Genomic DNA, 22,866 nt, shown 5'->3' with positions numbered 1-22,866 from the left:
GTCACTCCCCCTGGCTTCCAAGGGAGGCCAGGGACCATGGCTGAGCAGGCAGGAAATTGCTATGTTCAGATTACATAACCCAAAAAAGAGTTTTTAAAAAGGGACAGTGCTAACAAAGACACCAGTGGCACTGGGGGAAGCCACGAGGTCCCCTTTTTAGCCAGGGTTCTCTGGGGAAATAAGACCAATGGGATGTGTACATAGAAAGAAAGGATTTGTCTTAGGGAATTGGTTTCCAGGGTGAAAGAGGCTAGCAAGTCCAAATCTGCAGGGTGGGCTGTAAGCTAGAGACTCAGAGAAGAGCTGATATTATAGTTGAAGTCTTAGGACCACCTCCCTGATTGGAGAAGGCCAGTCTTTTGATGCATTCAGGTCTTCACCTGATTGGATTAGGCCCACCCACACTAGGAGGACAATCTGTTTTACTCAAAATCCACTGACTGAAGTGTTACCCCCATCAAAACACCCTCATGATAACTAATGTGTTAATAAAAGAAAAATAAAACTTCACAGAAACTTCCAGAATGATGATGGACCGTGTATCTGGACACCACAGCTGAGTCAAGTTGCCACGTAGAATAAATATCACAGTAACTCAGGGCTAGTGGCAGACAGGAGTCATTATTCTCTGAGACCTGAGACCTGAGATGGAGCTGTGTAGAGAAGCCCCCTTTCAGCAGCCAAACTAAAGAATTAATTCCTAGTCTTCCTTCTCTTCCCTCCCTCAATATCCTGCTGGGTCCAACTGAAACCTGGAGGGCAACGGGGCTGCAGCTGGGGTCCCCTAAAATAGCCTCCAGAGGCCCACAGCTGCTGGGGAAGAAAGGAGAATGGGTGCTGACAGACTCGTGGATGCACAGCACAGGATCCCAGTCCCGGTTACAGACTTGGAGTAGAAGGTGCACACACCATCCTGGAGATGCCCAGAGCCCGGCAGTGAGATGGGGCATCTAGGGCTCTCTGCATGGTTGAAGGAGAACATCCCTCCCAGAACGATCCACCTGCTGCAATTGGATGCCCTTGGAAGATCGCCCTCCCCAGCACCAGGCCTCCAGTGTCTCCTGCTGCCCAGAGGAATGAATGCAAACTCCTCCCCACCCCACCCTGGGGCATTCCAGCACCTCCCCACTCTGCCTCCACCTGCCTCTCCACAGCCCACCTCACATCCTGATCCCAGCCTGGTCCGGTCCACAGGGGGATCATCTGCTCCAAGATACATCTCTCATGGATGTATTCCAAGAAAGGGGTTTTCAGCCTTGGGACCATTGACATTTGGGGCCAGATAATTCTTTGTTGGGATGGGGATACTGAACTGTGTACTGTAGGATTTTTAGCAATCCTGGCCTCTGCCCACTAGACGCCAGTAATACCCAGTTCCCAGCTGTCACAACCAAGAATGTCTTCAGACAGTGCCAGAGGTGTCCTAGTAGGAAAAACTGCCCCAGCTGAAGATCTCTGTCCTAAGGTCTGCTCTCGTCAACTGGATGACATTCTGTTCACGCCAAGGCAATTTCAGTCCCTTTTAAGAATGTGCGTGTCATTTCAGGAAGCTTTTTATTTGTTTTATTTTTATTTATTTTGTTTTGTATTGAGGCAGACTCTTGCAAAATTGTCCAGGCTAGCCTCAAACCTGTGCACCTCCTGCCTCTGTCTCTGCAGTACTTTGGGACCAGCATCTATCTATACTGTGATTTTTTTTAAATAGCTCTAGGAAATTTTTATTCAAAAGACTTTGGCCACAATTTTAAACAATGGACAAATTTCAAGAAAATGGAAGAGTCATTTAAAAAGTCAGCCAGTCAACAAAAAAAATCAGTCCCCTCCCATCTAGGAAAACCAGGGTCTCAGCAGGCCACACTCTCTGTGACCTCTGCCACCGGTCTTCCTGCTTCACTCTTCAGAGGGAAGAGCCGGGCCCAGAAGTGGGGAATCTACAAATATAGACAGGACCTGTTTTGTGTGCTGAGATGAAAGCCTCACCTCACCCCAAAACCCAAAAGGCTCTGTGTCTTCCATGTGTGAAAAAAAATATATATATATATATATATATATATATATATATATCGTATCAACCACAGACGTCAACACTGCTGATTAGTTACTAAGGCTCAGGGTGGAAAGAATTTTCTAACCTTAGAAGTAAGCCCCAAGAGCTGGTGGCAGTGGCACATGCCTGTAATCCCAGCATCTTGGGAGGCTGAGGCAGGAGGAATGCAACTTCAAAGCCAGCCTCAGCAACTTAGCAAGGTCCTGTCTCTAAATAAATTTTCTAAAAAGGTGGTGGTGGAGTTGCTGAGGATGTGGTTTAGTGGTTAAGTGCCCCTGGGTTCAATCCCCCTGGAGGAGAAGAAGGAGGAAGAGGAGGAGGAAGAGGAGGAGGAGGAGGAGGAGGAGGAGGAGGAGGAGGAAATGATGATGGGGAAAGGGGAAAGGAAAGGAGAGGAAGGGGAAGAAGAAGAAGGGGAAGGAGAAGGAAGCCTAAAGGGAAATAAACAAGAGATTCATCATTCTCATTCAAATGACATAATATATGATATTATTATGGAAAAACAAATAATTAAAAGGCAAAAGATAATGTTGTTTTCCGTTTGGGAGATTAATTTAACAATTACTTGCCTAAGTCACTTGTACTAAGTTATTTTTAAGTTTTCAGACCCTGACTCAGGATTCTCACATATAGGAATCTAATTCAAAGCCAGGATCCAAAACACAGAGAAAGCTGTGGGCATTCCCAATGATGCTGATCACGTCCTCTATCATGAAAACCTGTGATGTTCTACCCGCAACCACTAAGGGGACGGAGCAACCTTAGGGAAGTCATTGGCCACCAACAACTGTCATTTCCAGAGTTTGAAGAGTGATGGAGAGGGATGTTGTGTCAGTGCTGGGAGGTCAGAGCAGGCCCTCGGGTCACCCACGTGATAACAGCCCAGCACAAGTGTGCAAAGGCACACACGTGGAGGGGTCATGACAGGAGAACTCCAGGGCCGAGGGTGCACTCAGTGCACCAACTTCTAACTCCCCGGAATGTGTGCCATCAGACCCACATCTGTTCATTTTAATAAATTAAGTAGAGGTCTCATTTCACTGTCCCTGCTGGACAGGCAGCCGGGCCTTCCCTGTCTGGTATACAGTCGCCACTTTCTCACTGACCGACTGGAAACACCCCAGAGTCCAAGCCCCATTCACCTCAGAAAAGGGGGAAATTTATATGTAACTCAACCTGATGATGAGAATGATGGTGAAAGATGGATTGAAATTTATATTCTGAAATGTTTTCCCACTAACTAGAAACCCGAACATCACCGCAGACCACCTTTGGTTCTGGTGACAGGACTCGGGGCTCTTCTGCTCAACCTGGGATGATCTCTGTGCTCGCTGGGAGCTGGGAGGAGAGACAGAATCTCAGAAGCGGGATCCATGTCATCACTGGATCCTGGATGATTCTGGGTGCTCGACAAAGGGACAAAGACAGGCGGGAGGGCATGCTTTGATGGGCAGAGGGGCCGCTTGGAGGCAGCTTTGGGCTTGGGGCCTGGCATTTGAATATGAACCCCATCATTGCTGCCAGGCCACAGTGGGCAAGGCACAGCCCCTTTCTAGTCACTGAGGAAGCAGGTCAGGATCTACTTCATAGGTGAAGGCGACAGGAGACGCTGGCATGCAGTGGGTGCACAGTAAGTGTTAGGGACTTCCACCCAAGGTGTCTTCCTTGATGTCACTCTTTGGACTATGCGAAGCCACTCATTACCAGCCTGTGTACCAGACTTGCCCATTTGCAAAATGTACTAGAATTTGTGGCCTGAAATGCCTTTCCTTGAAAGTGACTTTTGGAAAGGGATTTGACAACACTATTTTTTCTTAATATAAAACTTTATTTTGAGGTCATTATAGATGTCTGTGCAGCTGTAAGAGTGTGAGAGTCTACGTACCCTCTGCCCAGTTTCCCACAATGGGAATACATTTCAAACCAGTAGTACAAGATCACAACCAGGGCATTGACCTCAATACCACCTACTGGTTCTACGTGTGTGTGCATTTGCCTGTGTGTGTTTACGTGGGGGTGGAGTTTGATGCAGTGTTGACACATGTCCTTCTCATGTCCAAACATAGGGCCTCCCATGATTTTCAGGGGCCCTGCCTATGTTTATTCCTGCACTAATCGAAGAGAAAAGATTGATTCGGCAAGTGGGTGAAGTAAACAAGATTAAAGCCTGGGGGAATATTTGACGAAGTCAAGGACAAGCTGTTTTCCAGGGCAGGCTCACTGACCCCGGCTGGGGAAATCTTGGCCATCTCTGGATCCTGTTTCTTCGCCCTAAGGGATCTTTCCTCTGATTCTTTCTTGTTTTCCAACCAAATCCCAAAGAATGAGGCATGCTAGGGCCATTTGCTGACCCTATGTCTCTCTGTCTCTATCTCTTTGTCTGTCTGTCTCTGTGGGTGTCTCTGGCTCCCCCAGCCCCAGCTCCACCGCCCATGAACTGGAACGGAGTACACCCAAGGACACGCATCTGTGACCCTGTTTCATTCCTACGTTCTTGATAATTTATTAGCTGGTAAACTTCAGCCAGAAAACCAACTCAGAAGTTCTGGCTTCCCTCTGCATGGATCTGAGCCCTTCCTGAGAGGGAGCCCTGGCCAAGGAGATGATCCAACTCCTGGTACAAGCGTCTGGGAAGAAGAAAGTGGGCAGCCCTGGCTGAAGGAGCAGGCAGAGCAGCAGGACTCCAGAGAGCCTGGAAGGCAGGCTGTGTGGGGGAGGAGACTACCTGGCCACCGACTCTGCCTTCCACTCAGACACCTGAAATTTAACCTTGGAGAACCTCTTCCAAGCCTCCTCTGCAGGTAAGTGGTGGGATCCATATTGGCAGAAGGGGCTGCACCTGAAGAATGAGCTGCAGGTGATAGTAGGACACCCCCACTCCCACCCCAGGCCACTAAGTAGTGAGGATGCTGCAGAAACAGCCCCACCCCATCCTGGCTGTCAGTCAACCCACAAGGCCTCTACCAGTACGGGGCGGGTGTGTCTGGAGCCCTTGGCCATGGAAGCCAAAGAGTTGGGCTGGAATCTGTGGCAATCTGCCTCAGTATCTTCACCTGTAAAATGGGCAGGGTAACCTCAGACCTGTGGTGCACCCAGGCCTGTGCTGGAGAAATACAAGAGATCAGGCAGGGGCACAATGCCTGCTGTCCTGTGCCTGGGCCTGCCTCCTTTGTCAAAAGGCCTTAAATCAGGGCTCTGGCCAGGTGCACGCCTGTAATCCCAGCAGCTCCAGAGGCTGAGGTGGGAGGATCTCAAGTTCAAAGCCAGCCTCAGCAAAAGTGAGGCACTAAGCGACTCAGTGAGACCCTGTCTCTAAATAAAATACAAAATAGGTCTGAGGATGTGGCTCAGTGGTCAAGTGCTCCTGATTCAAACCCCGGTAGCACCTTCCCCCAACAAACACACAAAAAAACAGGGCTTTGTAGCCTTCATAGGATCTTGAATCCCCGTAAACATTTTTCTACACACAAACACACACATGCACACACTCTCAATTTTTTTTACAGAAAACAAGGAGAGCTTACGGTTACCCAAAGCCAAACCATAACACTCAGTTTACAGATTCTTACTCTGGGACATTGGCATTGGGTGAACCAGTAGATTCACTCCTAAGTTCCTCAGCGCACCCAAGGGGAGACTGAGGCTTAGTGTGGGAGAGAGAGAGAAGGGTAGCCAGCCCAGGTCAGAGAGCCAATAGTAACAACAGCAAAACTAAATTTAGTATTGCCATGCACACTTGGGCCAGGTGCACACTGCACAGACTGAGGGGCTGTTCAGTCTCTCAAAAAAAATCTTGCCAATCTTTTAATAGGTGCCATGTAAGATATATCAAGCAACACCCTCAGGAACACAGAGGAAAGCACTCTAAAGGCTCCCAAAGAAATCTGAGACTTCCTGGAACAGGGATATTGGCACTTGGTTTTGACAGATAGATGGATTTAAGAGAGAACAGAGGAGGGAGGAAGCTGGGATTAGAGGGTATGCATTTGGCATTGCCTTTGCCTCCTAATTCAGCACCACATCCTCTCATCCCCTGATCAGCTGAGTTGGTTATGAACCCACTGGCTCAGTCCTCAGCCTTTACCCAAGACTCTGTCTCTGATCACTTTCCCCACCATTTCCAATCCAGAGTCAGAACCCATTGGAAATAGTTTCAACAGAGTCAATCCTAACATGTCTAGCAGCCAGGACTTGTCCCACCACCTCCCACAGCTCCCCACCGCACCCAGGGCATCAAGAGGGTGTGGTGTGTGAGCCAGGCTATGCCACCCTCCAGCTTCACTCCTCTGAGCCCCAGCTGTGGGTCTGGGGCCCCACATGGCCCAGCAGCTACTCACAGGCAGGCTCAGGCCTCCTCTGTGCCTCCCGCTTTGGACGGGGTAAGAGGCTCGGGGTTCTTCTCCATCGGCCACAGCGGGGCAGGGAGCTGGGTATCTCCAGGCCTTCCTAATGCTATGTCCCTCAGGGGAAGCACAGGAGACATCCTGGCAGGCACGGACACTGGCCCTGCCACCTAGCTGTTGCTCTCAGCCTGTGAGGCCTTTCAGGATCATCACCACGGAAAACCCGGAGCAGAACCAGTGGGAGCTGGAGAAATGGCTGAAGAAGAGCCAGGGGCCTGTGGCTGGTTCCCAGCTGTGCAATATGTGTGAGACCTGGCAGGAGACAGGTACCTGCAGGCTGTCCCTGCTCCACCAGAGCCCCCAGCCCGCCTCACCCTCCGTCTCCCTTCCCCCCTGATCTGCTTGCCTCTCATCAGCCAGGGCCCCTCCCTCCAGGGCCGTCTCACCTAGAGCTGCCTGGGGTTGCCCTGCCTGCTCCCCACTTCTTTCTTCCCATCCAGACTATAGCACCAGTTTTGGTCTCATCTCCTCCTGGAAGCCTCCCCACCCACAAGGAGCTCATAGTTCAGCTTCTACTGGAATCTACTGTTGGGATGTGAGAGAGACGTCATGGAAAGACACGGGCTGCTCAGAGTCCCCCCACGCTATCCCCTCAGCACTGTTGCCCAGCTCCACAGAGAAATAGCATTGACCCCCCCACAGGCATGGTCCCCATCTGGGTCCATAGAGAGTAAATGCATCCACTGGAGCCCTGAGGGGAGAGCAATTCCCATCCAATTGCACAGCTGGAGAAATCAAGGCCCTGGCCCCGAGAGTGGCCTCTAGCCCACCTCAGAGGAGCACAGAGGCAGGAGTCCCCACCTGGCTGAAGCCACCAAAGATGAGTGGAGCGCAAGAGTCCTGCCCTGGCCTCGGGCATGGGTGCAGGTAGGTGCAGCCTGGAGCCCAGGGCTGGAGGGTCTCTAGGAGCAGGGGCCTTGCAGGGACTGCACAGATGACCCAGCCTGGGCTTTATTCCTTCCTACCATCACTGAAGGATCTGGTGAGGCCCTCATGTAGATGCTGCAATCCCAGCAACCTGGAAGGCTGAGGCAGGAGGATCATGAGTTCAAAGCCAGCCTCAGCAATTCAGAGAGGCCCTAAGCAACTCAGTGAGACCCTGTCTCTAAATAAAATAGAAAAAGGGCTGGGGATGTGGCTCAGTAGTTAAGCACCCTTGGGTTCAATCACTGGTACCAAAAAAAAAAAAAAAGTTTGATACTGGAATATTAAAGCTATGGAATTGTTAAAGGGAAGAAGATGGAGGACGAACAGGAACAGGACATAACCAAATATCAGATCCACTGTCCCCTATAGCTGCAGAGATTTGAGCAAGCCTGTGCCCCAGTTTCTTCATATGTATAGTAGGGGAAATATTATCACCCTCAAAGAGAGTCACTGCCCAGAAGATGGTGGTGGGGGTTGGTGATAATGGTACTGATCGTATTTAATATATTGCAATTATCATTTTTATTGTTATATTCATTATTCATCATAATCAGACTGTCAGTTATGAGCTGATCATTATGATGGTCACTTCACTTCTGTGACCCTCCCCATAGGAGCAGGTGGCAAGAGGAGGCCTGGCCCAGAAGGATGGTCACACAGTTGCTGAAGTATGACATGATCAGTCGCACCCACTCAGGTCAGCCTAGGTATCTCCAGCTGGCTGCAAGTGACACTGTTTGGCCTGGGAGCACCTGTCCTGACATAGACATAACATGTACCAGCAGAGCCTTCAGCCTGCTGAAGCCAGGTGGGCACCTTGTCACCATGGCCACACTGCATTCGCAGCACTATATGGGCTCCAGAAAGTTCTTTGAGAGGGAGACAGTGAGAAGGCCAGGCAGGAGGCCAACCACCAGGCGCTGAGGTTCAACCACCAGGTTCAACCTCCGCTACTCTGAGGCCTGCTCCATTAACGAGGACATCTTCTTTGCTGTCACCTTGCAAAGTCCCCAGGGTCTGAGGCCAGCCTGGCAGAGCTGCCCCCTAGTGGTCACAGCCAGCATTTCTGGATCTTGCTCACAGCCCCCTAAAGCAGCTGGAGCTGCTCTACCCCTTTATTCCTGCTACCTGGTCCCAAGGCCACAAGGGAAAAGCAGGGCCCTTCTGACACTCTTCTCAGGGACTGTCACCCACACTCCTTCCTTGTTATCCTGTAGCAAAGATGACGGAACTAAAGTGCTCTTGCTGAACACTGTCTTGGTCTGACTTCTCCCAGAAGCAGACCTGAAACAGGATTTGAGAGCAAATCATTTGTTGAGAAGGGACCTGTGAACATCTGGAGGGGAATGGGAAGGAAAGCAGAGAAGGAGGGCAGCTGAGAAAGAGGGCATCACCCAGCCCTTCCCACTGTAGGGGACTGGAGCTTAGTCATGCCAGGGCCTCTGGGGATGGTGCAGAGCACAGTCTGTGGTTTCCCCACCCAGGGAGCCAGGTCGTGGGTCTACACCAACTCCTGTTGCCACGGCTGAGGGCTGCTGATTGGGGTGTTAATTCCCCAGCCTCTTCGGTCTGCCTGCATTGGGCAGTGCCACCCCAGAGAGAACTAAAAGACTTGCAGATGCTGGCCATGGGCAATTGAGCCAGTATGCACAGGGCACAGGGAAGAGGCACCAAAAGTGTCTGCAACTGGCGTGAAATGGGCCACTGGCTGGAGTTCCAGATAGGTTGATCCCCTGGAAAAAGGACATGGACTTAGATTCTCAAAGCCAAAGGCACCTGCCAGAGTAATATGACTTCTAGACCAAGTTCCTGCTCCCCCGGTGTGAGGAGGGGACTGGCTCCATCAGATGGTTCTGTGAGTTACAGAAGAGCCAGCACTGAGGCCTGGACTCCTGTCCAGGTAATGATGGGCTTGTGGCAATGCAGTTTCAGGGAGTGGTCAGCTGAGGCCAGCTATGGGGCAGGGCAGGAGCCAGGCTGCTTCATCTATGTAGCCAAGAACATAGCCTCTGACCTCTGGGAGGGCCTAGGGTCACATCTCTAGGACCATCACAAGGTCGTTAAGTCTCTGCACAACATTCTTACTCAAACAGCCAAATCTGCTCCAGCCAGCTCTCGGCCTGGGCTCACCTCTTCTCTCTGAGATGTGGGCAGTGTGTCTGCATTTCTCCACCTGTTATGGTTGAGATGTGGTGTCTCCCAGAAGCTCACGTGTGAGACAAGGCAAGAAGGTTTGAGGAGAAATGATTGGGTTATAGCCTTAACCTAATCAGGAACTGATCCCCTGACAGGGATTAACTGAGTGGTGCCTGAAGTGCTAGGGCGTGGCTGGAGGGGGCGTGGCTTTGGGGGCGTGGCTTTGGGTATATATTTCTATCTGACAAGTGGAGTCTCTCTGCTTTCTGATCACCATGTGAGCTGCTTCCCTCCGCCACAGTCTTCTGCCATGATGTTCTGCCTCACCTTGAGCCCCAAGAAACAGAGCCGACCTTCTATGGACTAAGACCTCCGAAATCATGAGCCCTCAAATAAACTTTTCCTCCCTTATGATTGTTCTGGTTGAGTCCTTTAGTCACAGCAGAGAAAAAGCTGACTAAAACACCACCAAAGCCTGACCTATGTGAAGCTCTCTAGCGCTCTGGGAACTGTGCTGTGGCCCCTCATCGTCCCTCAGCTCACAGTGTGCCAACCCCGGGGTCCTTGCAGCCTCCCGATGCACGATGCACATGCAGTCAAGTCTCCACACTGCTTGAAACCTGAGCCTGAGGGGTAAGGTCCCAGCCTGGTAATGACCCTCCACCACACTGCTCAAGTCCTGCAACCATGAGAGGGCGACCTCTCACCTGCACGTCCTTGCTACAGAGGGCTCCTGTCCCTCCTCCCTAGCACATGCTCTACCTCTGAGCAGTTTCCCACAGCTGAAGGCAGCAATGAGCACGGGGGCTTTCCGCCCAGGAGAAAGACCAGCCTCACCCCAGAGTTGTCATCATGCTGCTAAAACAGTTTTCCAAACTGCTCCTGTCATTGTTCTTGGGGGACTCAGAGCCTTAATGTCAGAGGACAGTAACAAGCAAGTCCTTCCTCCTCCACCAGCTACAGACTGAGTTCCTTTCCTGTGTCCTGCTGCTGATGTGGCACTGTGAGGCAGTAATGACTCACTATGACCACCAGAGGGCAGTGCAGGGCAGGTCCTGGAAGCCAGGGGCCAGGAGGCCTCCTGGGCAGAGTCTGGCTCAGGCTGCCTTTAGACATCCAGAGGTTCTTCCAGGGCTCTCCAGGCAAAGAAATCATGAGCTGACCCACTCAGAGGAGCAAGGAAGCCCTGGGACAGTCAGGGCCTTTTTTGATGTTCTGCTTCACTTTGTCTCTGTGGTCCTAGGCCAAGGCTTTCTAGACCAATGTGCCTGCAAATCACATAGAGGTCTTGTTAAACCAGGAATTCTGATCTCATAGGTCAGACCCAGCAGGGCTAAGATTCTGCATTCCCAACAAGCTCCCAAGTAATACTGACATCACCCATCCAAGGGCCAGCTTAAGCAGTCAGGTGGTAAGGAATACATCTTGAATTCTGATCTGTCCCTGATATGACGGGGTTCCTGGGCACACCCTGGAATTGATACACCTAATTTCTATGGCTCCTGTCTCCAGGCAAAAGAGGGAGGAGGGCCCAACACTCTACCCAGAAAACCTCCCCTCCCTTTCTCCCTAGGCATGGTAGGGCCTCCTCCCTCTGGTCCCGGACAGTCTCCTCTATAGACTACTTCTCAGGGTGAGGCCCGAGAGCACCCCAGAATCCTCACCTCAACAGTTCTGTTTGGGCCTGGCAGGTAGTAGGACCCCAGGAGGGTTTGCTGCTGCTAAACTTTAACAACTAGATACCTCCCAGGCAGATCTTCATGGCTCATTAAGAGCCCGCCTCATCACCCTGAGCTCCTGCCAGGCACAGCGGGGGTTTGTTGCTGGTTTCCAACTGGAGGCTTCCAAGTGCAAGGTGATAGGACTCTTCTCCTTTCTCTCTACAAAGTCAGTCACTGTGGGAGACCGACTAGCACGTGACTGTGTCTGTCTCCCCTTCTGACCCGGTGCGGCATTGTTGGTCACTCTGACGATTGCCCTGATCTTTAGGGTGCGAGTGACTGTGTCTCTTGCATGGGCGTGCCTTCCTATACCCCATGGGTGGAGCTATGCTCACCTGTTCCTTTGTAATATTACCCCTTGCCCTGTTTGGGATAGAATGTTCCATGGAAACGCCCTTTTGTGTGTCCCCTTCTCTTACTGTGCCCTTGGGTGTGGCCTACCTAGATGTCAGTCAACCTGCTGACAGCAGACATCATGAAGATAGACTCAGCCCCCTGAAACCTGACCCCTTGCCTCATTTGAATAGCTTCTCCTCAACAAAAGGGGTCATCTCTCCCCCCCTCCCGGACCCTTAAGGTCAGAGGAGCCATCAGAGCACCCCCAAAGAAAAAGGTATTTCTGCCTCTTGTGTGGTTATTCCGCGCAGCCCAATTAGCCCAGTTCCCCTGGAGTGACCTCTGAGTGTTTTAGTCACATGCAACCCGGCAAGTCACCTTCACTTTCCTAGTTTGGTTGGTCTAAGGTGGGACGTGGGGCAGAGGTCCTCACTCAGGACACATATCAGACTCGCCTGGGCAGCTGTAAAAGTCCTGAGGCCCCAAACCCATAAGATCAGAACCAAGTATGTACATTCCAGGCATGAGTACTTAGGATCCCCTGGTGATTCAAATGTGCAGCCAAGATTGAGTCTACAGTAAGAGCCAGTATGTCTCAAATATACTCATGAAGCACATGGGGCTCTATAAAATTATAGATTCTGGCTGTGGCTCTGTGGCATATCTTGTAATCCCAGAGACTCGGAGACTGATGCAGAAGGATCACAATTCAAGGCTAACTTCAGCAACTTAGTGAGACCCTACCTCAAAATTTAAAAAAAATGAAAAAGGCTGGGAGGTAGCTCAGTAGGAGAGCACCCCTGGGTTCCATTCTAGTACCAGAATAAAAAGGAACTGGGCCCTATGGTACATGCCTGTTATCCCAGCAACTGGGGATTGGGGAGGACTGAGGCAGGAGGATTGCAAGTTCAAGGTCAGCCTCAGCAACTTAGAAAGAACCTGTCTCAAAATAAAAAATAATAATAAAAAAAAAAAACGCTAGGGATGTAGCTCAGTGGTAAAGTGTCCCTGTATTCAATCTCCAATACTAAAAAAAGAAAAGAAAAGGAAGGAAGGAAGGAAGGAAGGAAGGAAGGAAGGAAGGAAGGAAGGAAGGAAGGAAGAAAGAAAGAAAGAAAGAAAAATACAAGACAGGTGAACCTGTACTGTGTCTGCTAATACACCCTGAGGTGTGTGGGAATCACCTGCTCTTTTTGGAAGCACATCCACAGAGCACTCTATAGTTCTGCCCCCACTTGCTTTCTGGCGTCCTGAAGAGTTTCCAGCTTGCCTGGCCCAAAGCCCCTCAAATGAACAGGTCCAAAGGTGAACTCCCCATTCCAGACCTGCTCCTCCTCCATGTTCCATCCCAATGAGGACACTTCTGTCTGTGTCCTCACCCATGCCTAACTCATGGGTGCCAGAGCAGTTTCTTCCTCTGTCACCCTCTGGGCCTCAGCCTCTTGATGATTCCTCTTAAACAGCTCTGAGACCCACCCACTACCCTCATCACCCCGCCACAGCCCAAATACTGGCTCTATTGCACCTCAATTCTGCAAGCTTCTGTGTCCACCATTTTGTTTCTGCTTCCTTCTCCACCAGCCAGTGGACTCCTTGGGGCACACAGTAGGTCTTACCTGCCACACATGAGGTATTTTGCACTAAAGAAGTTATGCAAGGGTGTCCGTGCTCTGGTCCTATCACACACACAGTGATCTCAGGCAGCCCTTTTCCTTCCTGACCACACTCTCCTCATCTGACATTGTCCCCAGTGGGACTGTGGCTCGGTGGTAGAGTGCTTGCCTAGCATGCTTGAGGCCCTGGGTTCAATTCCCAGTACAAAGGGTAGGAGTGGGGTGAACTAAAAACAAATGCAGAACCCCAGTCCTACAGACCTGCCATTTAACACGATCCCCAGGAATCTTACATACTCTCAGGTTTGAGATGCACTGACCTAAAAATAGAAAAGGGAGGAGGAGGAAGCAACAGAGAAGGGGACTTCTTTGGGCAGCCTGCTGTCCAGGCTCCGTCTCACTTCTCCACCACAGTTCATAGGCTTCCTGTCCCTGTCCTCACCCTCCTGTGGCTCCCTCCATTCCGGGTCACATCATACTTCATTCATTTCCTTCATCATCACACATGATTCCATCTTTTGTCTCAACCCTGCTATTCATCCCTCACTGAAATAGAAAGTCTAACCAAGCTGGAAACGCATCCCTCTGGTTCCCTGCTCTACTCCTAGTGCTCGACAGACACTCAGTGTTTGTGGAATAAATCGAATAAGTGAACTTATCATGATAGACTTCCTGTTGCTTGGCCGTTTGAACTAAGAAGTTTCTGAAGCCATCTAATCCAATGGCTCTTTCTGTTGTCGCTCTTCTTCACCATCAAGCCATGTGCTGTTTTCAGCAAAGCATCAAGAATTCAAAAATCATTATGATGACCCTGGGGGTGGTTCTGCATTTCTAACAAACTTCCCGAGGATTCTGGGAACCATGCCAGACACAGCAAGGGCCTGGAGGTGGGGGTAGATGCTGACCCTGATCAGGCCAGGAATTCCAGGTTTGGGAAAGGGCTGGGGGTGGGAGAGTGGGAAAGAAAAGAGGGTGAAATCCCAGCTTACCTGTTGCCCCTGTATGGGCTCAAGCAATTATGCAAGCTATGAAGTCCCATGAGCTGCCTTCTGCAAGCCAGAGACCCCCAAAAACCAGTGGTGCCGTTTTAAGGCCCAAGGACCAAACACTGGTGATGTACATTTCAGTCCGAGCATAAAGACTTAGGAACCAGCAGCACCAAAATCCAGAAAAGACCATGGTTCCCTGTTGAGAGCCACAGCCGAAGGGGCCCCAGCAAACTTCCAGCTGCCAGCAAACTTCCAGCTGCTGGCTGATGATTGGCTCACAGCGGCCCCAGCAACATCTAGCTGATTGGCTCCTCGGCCCCGGCAACATCTAGCTGATTGGCTCCTCTGCGGTGATGCTCATTGGGCTGTTTCCCTGCCCTTTCAGACCACGGAGCTGCTCATTGGGGGACTTTTTTTGGCCCCGCCCACGTGACCCAGCCAATCGGCCTCAAGAGCAGGAGGATTGTGGGAGGGGGAGAGAAGCTTGTGTGGGAGAGAGAGGCTTGTGGAAAGCTGGTGGTGGCAGTTGAGGCTCTGAGGGTTTTTCCTGAGAGGCTGTTTTGTTTGGCGTGTGTGGTTCTGAAAATAAAGTTAGTTTCTTTTGACAAGTGGCTCCTGATTGTGCCCAGCCAGACTGCGGCAGTTCCCATCAACAGGAAGAGGGAGAGCAAATCCAACGTTCTGCCTTTCTGTCCTATTCAGGCCCTTAATAAATTGCATGACGTCAAGCCAAACTGCCAGCTGCCTGAAACACTTCAAAGTATAATCAAAAAAAGCATCATGGGCTAGGGCTGGGGCTCAGTGGTGGAGCACTGGCCTAGCATGTATGAGGCACTGGGTTTGATTCTCAGCAACACATAAAAATACATAAATAAAATAAGGCATTCTGTCCATCTACAACTACCAAAAAAGTTAAAAATAAATATCATAATGTCCAGAAATCACTGAAAATTATGAATCCACAGAGCACCTGTGGGAAATATAAACCTGGACTTTGGAAGCCAACCCCCATCATGCTATCCCACTACTGATTGCTTTGCCACCATCTCAGGCAACCTGCTGGTTTCCCTATTGGTGATAACTCCTTAAAATGCGGGTCTCACCAACGCAGTTGACGGATTAGAGGCTAACAGGCTCACCGGAAGAGAAACTCTACAAAGGCAGGGATTTTTGTGGGGTTTTGTTTGTTTTGTTTTGTTCGGTTTTGTACCCTTCAATGTATCCCCAGCACCTGGACTGGTTTCTGTGCCAGGTTATGTGCTTAACAAATATTTGTCGAGTTGGTGGAAGGATGAAATAAAAATATTCCTAGAAGTGAAAAAATAAATTAAAAAAAATCACTCACCAAAGTGGGGTTCATTACAAAGATGACCATAAATTCTTCCCTTTCCAGGAGGCACAAGTCTTAACAATGTGACTTTGGCACTCCTTCTACAACCCGTGTGGAGGTGATTTCTTTCCACAACACTTTCCCACCCCAAAATCTGGGTTTGGTCTCAAGGCATGTCTTGGCCACAGCGACATTAGCAGACGTGATGCCGGCAGAGGTTTGAGAAGTGCTTGCATCTGGGGGCTCCTTCCTCTCTTGCTCCTTCCTTTTTTTACCCAAAGGAGTTGAAAATTCATGTCCACATAAAACCTGCACACAAATGTCCATGTGACTGTATTCATGGGTTGCCAAAATCTGGAAGCAAACAAGATGTCCTTCGGCCGGTGAATGGATAACTAAATCGTAATACATCAGACAATGGATTATTATGCCATGCTACAAAGAAATGAGCTGTCAAGCCATGAAAAGACACGAAGGAATTTATACGCGTATTATTAACTGCAAGAAGCCAATCTGGAAAGGCTGCGTGCCATTCCATTCCAGCCATAAAACGTTCAGGCAGAGTCATGGAGACAGAAAAGTTTTCTCTGGAGCATCTGACCAGCCCAAGAGAAATGACCAAAGAAATGGACATCGGGTGTCCCCCAATAAGTAGCCCAACCAAAGTCAGTTCCCTGAGTGTAGGGAGCCTCTAAGCCCCTTCAGGTATGGGTGGACAGCTGAGAACCACCTCGTATGTGAGGTTTTAAAGGATGTTCACCACCCATGAGAGACAGGATGATGGCACAAGTATGAGACGAGAACAACATGGCTGTTGGCACCTTGGTGACATCTCTTGGCCACCTAGACTGCAACAATGGTGGATGATTCCACAGTAGGCAGCTGTTTCCCACCTCAAACCAGAGCCTGCCCTTGTCTCTATTTTTCTAACTCAGGGCTTGTTCCCTAAACAACAGCACCAGTTGTCACTTCTGCCCACTGCAGGGTCTGCCAGGAGGAGGGTGGCATTAACACCCCTGGGGGTGAGCTCCACCAGTGGGGGAGAAACCCAGGTGATAAGTGCCCCAATTCCCTGTCCTTTGAAAGGACACTCTCAAAGGCACCGTATGCCCTACCCAGAGCCCCCGGGAGTCAAGCTACCGTAACATCCTCAGGGTCACAGGCTCTTGCTGGCTCTTGCTGTGGGCCTGGCTCCCTCTCCCTGCTCCTCATCTCTGCTGCCCTCCTCCTGGGACCACCTCCACCCCTCCTGGCCCTCGGCCCTGGGCTCAGGCTCTGCTACCACAAGAGGGCTTCCAGCCTGCATCCCCACAGGCCAGAGGGGAGTCTCCATAGACAGGGGAGTTGGGTCAGCAGGGGACAGAGGCAGGAGCCAGCTCCCTGGGAGAAAAAGGCCAGACAGGGTTTCAAAGAGCCCCAGCTGGAACTGGACATGAAGTTCCATAGGAAGAGCCAGGAACCTCCAAGGGAGCCAACCCTAAAGGTTGGAGGCCTCAAAGTGTGATTTGGGCAGCCCTGGGGCTAGAGGGGAGGAAAAGGCTAGCAGGAGGTAGGCTCAGTTCCCCGGGTGTCTGATGAGATCTGAGGGGCCCCACAGCCATGGTGGGCAGACGCCCTTCAAGAACTGGTAGACAAGGACAGGGTAGGGGAAGGCCTGGCCCCAGGCCCGACCCTGGTTCCAGAGCAACCAGGGTGCAGCCTCCAGCTTATCATTTCCCCCTCACACACGTGAGACCCACACTGAGTGTGGCCGCCCAGTGTGCAACACCCTTCCTTCACAGACCCACGTCCCCGCTATACTGTGCCAATGACTCAGCCCATGCCAGCCCCAGGACCAGGTGCTGTCCCCCAGGTCAGGCAGCTCCTTCCATGGAGACCCAGGAGAAGTGACAGCGCCCTGCCCAGGCAGCCTCCTCTGTCCCTTTGAGCCCCCTGAGCCCCTGTCCCCGTCCCATGCCTTCTCTCCAGCCGGTCCCTGGAGGTGTGTTTGGCAAGAGGCACAGGTGGCAGAGCCTGGTGCACACCACGTGCCCCCTTCATGTAGGCTAGGAGAGGTGCTGTGCTGGGCCCTCACCCTGCTCTGTGACTCTCCGTGACTGCATCTCCCTCCCATCACCGCCTCCACCTCTACCTCTTTTCCTCGGCCTCCTGTTCTCCATCTCTGCATCTCTGTGGCTGGCTCTCTCTCCCCCTGCCTCCCTGTTCCTTCTCCTTCTCTCCCTCCCCGCCCTGCTCTCACCCTCTCCCTCCGTGACTCATTCCTTCTTTTCTTCAGGCTCAGCTCCCCACCCAGGCCCTGTTCCCTCCATTCTAGGAAGGACCCTGCCCTGAGCCAGGTCTAGAACTTCAAGGAAGACCCCCCCTGCCGAAGCCAGCGGCCTTTCCCAGCCTGGGCTCATTGCTTGACCACACACTCCTGGCCCAAGCCAGGTCCTGCACTGGTCCCCATCTCCACGGCAGCCAGCCCACCCCTTCTGGAGGGTCCTCAAACCCCCTCTGGAAGTGGCTGCCCTCTTCAGGGCCCTGACATGGGAAAGAGCAGGTTTTACCCAGTTGAGGCCAAATCTGGGCTTTTTAAATATCAGGGAATATAGAGATCCAGAAAGGGAAACACAAGCTTCAGGAATGAGGCTGGAGTTCAGAAAGGGACACGGCCTCCATAACAGGGAGTCCCCCACCCTTTGTCCAGGGTCATGCCATGTGGCCCAAATACTCCAGCGTGCTGAGTTTGCTTTTCCTCAAGCCTCAGCCCTCCCTGTCACAGGGACTTTGCACATGCCGTTTACTCTGCAGTGTCCCTTGCCCCTGGCTGTGGTTGCAGCTGGCAGGACCCTCATCTTCCCCTCAGCACCACTTATCACCCCTCCCCCTCTCCCACAGGACCACATGGTTCCGCACAGCTCTGTTGACACATCATTTCATTTTCCCATGGGCCGGAGTTCCATAAGGTCGGGGGCCAGCCTTAATTATGTCTGTGCACTGCGGCTCGCCATGCAGCAGAATATGGTGGCATCTGCAGGGGAATGAGACCCCCCTCAGCCCTTGTTCAATCAGCAAGTGGTCACTGGTCATAGGACTCTTCTCTGCAAGGGTCACTGGACATCTGAGCCACCACTCCTGCTTGTCATTATAGCACGGGGGAACAGTAGGAAGTCGAGATCACAGGTGACCCTGCCTGGGTTCCAGCCCTGTCCCTGATTTGGATCTGTGGTCCTGGGCAAGTCACTTGGCCCCTTCACACAAACCGAGAATGCTAGTGAAGGTCAGGGTTAGCAGGAGGCCAGTGGGTCTGCAGGACCACTGAGGAGGTTCAGCCAGGGCTGAGGAGCCCCAAGGAAGAGAGTGGGGGATGGGGAGATACCCCAAGAGGAAAGCAGAGCTTGGGGAGCCCCACAATGGTCAAGAGGGATGAGGAGCCCTGGGGGAGTCTGGGGGTGCCCAGAGGCCCTCTGGAGGCAGGCAGAGAGCACAGAGCCTGAGGAGGGTGAGGACCAGCAGGGCACAGAGTGCTTGGGGTGCGGGCAGGAGAGAAAGCTGAGGTCTGAGTAGGGCTGAACCCAGTGGCATCAGGTGGACTGGGTGGCCCAGTGGGTGGGTGTCCTGTGGGGGTCAGCACAACACAGGCAGCTGGAGGCTCCTGCCTCAGTGTCTGTCTTTGTCACAGACAGCCTTGCAGAGGCTCATGACCTCTCTTAGGTCATACATGGTGCCTGGGAGCTAGAGCTAAGCACCTGCCCCCTGCATCACCTACCCGAAACCAGAGTAAAAGCGAACTCTGCACCACTGAGCTGGAATCCAAATGGAGAGAATCTAAGAATCCAACCCAGAGGTTCAACGCACAGTCCCACCTTCATAGGTTCATTGAAGTTGAGCACCCTGGAAAATACTAGAAGATAGGAGTATCCAAGGCTCATTCAGTTTTCCAGATTTGGGCTTTCAGAGTCTTCTGAGGACATCAAGCACCTGGTGAGGATGGGATGGAACCTTGTCTCCAGGCACCTGGGTGAAGGCTCTCCATGATGTGCTGAACCTCCCCTCCATTGGCCTGTCCTGAGCTCCAACTCAGTGGAACAGAAAGGGCCAGAGCATATGCACTATCACAGGGTCTGAGCAAGGACAGTGAGGATGCTCCCAGAACCACCCCCCCACACACACACACTCCCTGGTGAGTGGCAGAGGCCAGGACGGGATGTGGGCTTGCTCTTCTAGAAGATGGAGCCATCCATAACCAGTGTGGAGACATCTGGGGGGCAGGAGAAGGCCCCGGAGCCAAGGGTGCTCCATGGGCAGGTGATAAGGGCTGAACACAAGGAAAGACAGCTCTGCGTTGTGCCAGAGGCTGCCTGGAGAGGCTGGCGAGGGAAGCCGGAGGGTGTGTGTGCATGAGGGAGGGAGGCAGGGAGCCCATCACTGTGGGCTGTACAAGCAGAGGCTGAGTGGGCTCCCAGCAGGGTGAGAAGAGAGGTCCGGCAGCCCAGCGTGCACTGAGATTCTGGTCTAGAGGAGATCACTGCTGGGCTTCCCTCAGGCCTGAAGACCTGGACCCTAGGGGATGATGGTGTCATGTGGGTATGGCTGGTCACCTCTACCTTATCACCTCTGCACAACCAGAGCTGGCACCAGCAGGGAGGAAAAGGAGCCAGGCCGCTGGGAGAGTTAGTGAGGGTCCCCAAGAGGCTAATGTGGCCTTGGGTAGGGGCCGGCAGGTCACAGGCATAGCAGGTTGTTGAGGGCTGGGGAAGGGGTGAGTCCTGGCAGGGGAACTGCTACTGCTGTGGTCAAAGGCAGGGGGAGGTGGCAGTAGTGCCAGGCACATCTGCAAACGCACTGGCGGAGGTGGCCCAGTGGAGGAGGGCTGGAGGAATGCCTGGGTCAGCATAAATGGGGCCTCACCTGCTAGGACCCCTGGCACATGTGAAGAGGAACAGGGGAGGGCCAGAAAGAAAGGAGGGTGAGGTGCCTCTCTGTGGCTCTGGAGGAAGGAGGAGGGTTGTATTCATGAGAACAAGAAAGACTTTTGGGTGGAGGTGGCCTCCAGGGGGTTTGGCTGTGTGGAGGGCTGCTGGGATGTTCCCCCCAGTGATGTTCCCCTGGAAGTTACTCGTGGTGACAGAAGCTGCCCATCCTGCTGGAGAGGCTAGACACTGGATCTGCCACAGGGCTGTAGACGGAGCGAGCACACCTCCTATAATAAGCAAGAAATGCATTTCCTACTGTTGTTAGGCTGGGGACTTGAGGCATTGAAAGAAAGCAATGCGTTTCTTCTTGATAATGACAACTTCTGGATCTGAAGAAGATGTCAGCTTTCAAATCTTTCAGCCAGCAAAATAGCATCTCCACCTCTCCCCTGGAGATAGAGTGCCCGTTTTAAACCTCAAAATGCAGAACTGCTTGTTTTGGCTTCAGAACCACAGAGCTAGAAAGCTTTCCAAAGTGGTGCAAAGGCAGAGCACTTCCAGAAGCCCATTACAGAGCCCAGCCATGGTTTTCAGACAGCCACACAGAGCCCTCCTCCTGCCATAATGCGGGAATGGAAAGGTGGGAGGAAGGAGCCCACCCTCTGCCCAGGAGAAAAGAGCCCAGCACAGACAGGATCTTGAAGGTCACAGAGTCAACTGCCCAATCCATGGATGAAAGACGGAGGTTCAGAGAAGGAGCAATCAGAGGGCTTACAGCAAGTGGTAACCATGTGCATCGAAGCCTTGGCCAGCAGCAAGGAAACCTGGTTGAACCTCCTGAGTAGCCCAGGTGAGTCCACACGCACTTCCTTGGATCCATGGTGAGAGGAAGGTGTTGCCCTGGGATTTCCTCTGAGGACTTCAGGCCTCTCCACTCTCCATCTCTGCCACTCTCACCCAAGGAAGAAGTCCTTGCTCTCATTTCCTGCTCCTGGAAGGAGAAGAAGGTGGGCCATCAGCTGGGTGCCCTGCCGCCTCAGCAGTGCAACGGCTGCTGCACAGCTGGAGCTGTGGGCTGCCATGCTGTGGTCAGCAAGACCTGGGTACTCTCCTTACCTCCACTTCCCAAGGAAACCAAATGGCCAGGAAGCTAGAAAATAAGGAATCTGTGCTCAGTCAGAAAGTAGGTGTCGGAGTCCCTCTGCAGAGATGGGCTCACGACCTTCCTGGAGCCATGTGATTCACAGCCCAGAGGGTTCGGTGCTGTGTTCTCTGTGCTGGCGATGATTTAACAACCCTTCACGAGAGCAGAGACTGCCAGTATTCAATACTGATCCTGGCACATACTAGGTATTCAATAAATAATTGTAAAGTGATTAAATTCACCTCCACTTTACAGATGTGTGAGCTGAGGCTCAGAGAGGTTACAGAACTTGCCTAGGACCACACAGTAAGAAAGGGCTAAGATGGGTTTCCAGCCTCACTGTGCCTGGCTGCCAGGCAGGATAGGTAGATGGGTGAGGGCACATGGCCCATGTGCTATGTAGCCAGATAGTGCTGTGCACACCAGGGAGGAGGGACAAAAGGGCAGCTCCCAGAGTCTGGATGTCTCCATTGACAGATAGACAATGCTGGGTGACCCCAGGCCCTGTTTCGCAGGCATTAAGATTGAGCTTCCAGTTTCTGTATCTAAGCTTGCAACCAGAGGAGTACTCCCTTGAGTTGTGTGCAGATTAAATGAGAGAGTTCAGGGAAATGTGTGGCCTGACCCTGGCAGGTGGGGGCTTCTCAGTGAGGGGCAGCTCTCATTCCTGGGATCCAAGGAAGCAATCAGGGGGGGCCGAGGTGCTGTTAGCAGAAGGGTTTGTTTTCCTTCTAGGAAAATTCCCTCCCACTTCTGAGAACTCCCCACTGCCATAGTGAGAAGATGTGACCTTGCAGAAAACTGTCCTGTGTGGTTTCGGCACGGAGGACTTTGGCTGAGAGAGTTTGAAGGCACAGCATAGCTCTGCAGTGCCTCTGCTCTCTAGGAGCCACAGTGGTTCCCAGAAGGCAATCTCGCCCTGAGAACTCGCTTTCACGGCTGCCTCAGGCGATACTTCCTTTCTGTTCCTCCTCCCATAGCTGGTCCCTCACCCCAGTCCCTCTCCTACCAGCCTGCAGCCTGAGCCCAGCCCATGGCCGACTGTACACCCACAGCTTAACAGTGCTTTCTCAGTGTGTTCACTCTCAAAACTCTTAGTGGACCCAGGTCTGTCTGCTCACCACTCAGAAGCCAATACTCTTGTCGAAGAGTTGGTGGGAAAGAAATCAGTTTTATTCAAGGGCCCCCATCCTAAGAAGATTGGGGAGTCCTCAGAGCCCCCCATCTTAGGGAATCCAGGTACATAACAGAGATTTTATAGGGAGGGAAGGAGGATGCAGTGGAAGACGGGCAGGAAGCCTGGGCGCTGAGCAAGGTCTCCC

General features: G+C 52.1%; 1 long non-coding RNA gene across 2 annotated transcripts; it reads left to right on the top strand.

Moving 5' to 3' along the window:
• Window positions 1-4,126: 4,126 nt before the first annotated feature.
• Window positions 4,127-8,627, top strand: LOC107146037. Of its 2 annotated transcripts, XR_007341691.1 has the most exons (4): window positions 4,141-4,848; window positions 6,578-6,716; window positions 6,891-7,317; window positions 7,992-8,627. It is a non-coding gene; the product is annotated as an uncharacterized LOC107146037 (long non-coding RNA). The 2 variants fall into 2 exon arrangements; XR_007341690.1 differs by having other exon boundaries at window positions 4,127-4,848; window positions 6,578-7,317.
• The last annotated feature ends 14,239 nt before the right edge of the window (window positions 8,628-22,866 follow it).

This window comes from Marmota marmota, unplaced genomic scaffold (assembly GCF_001458135.2).
Source record: "Marmota marmota marmota unplaced genomic scaffold, marMar, whole genome shotgun sequence".
Lineage (NCBI taxonomy): Eukaryota > Metazoa > Chordata > Mammalia > Rodentia > Sciuridae > Marmota > Marmota marmota.
The sequence above is the reverse complement of the archived record's forward strand: the minus strand, read 5'-3'. Positions and strand labels throughout refer to the sequence as shown.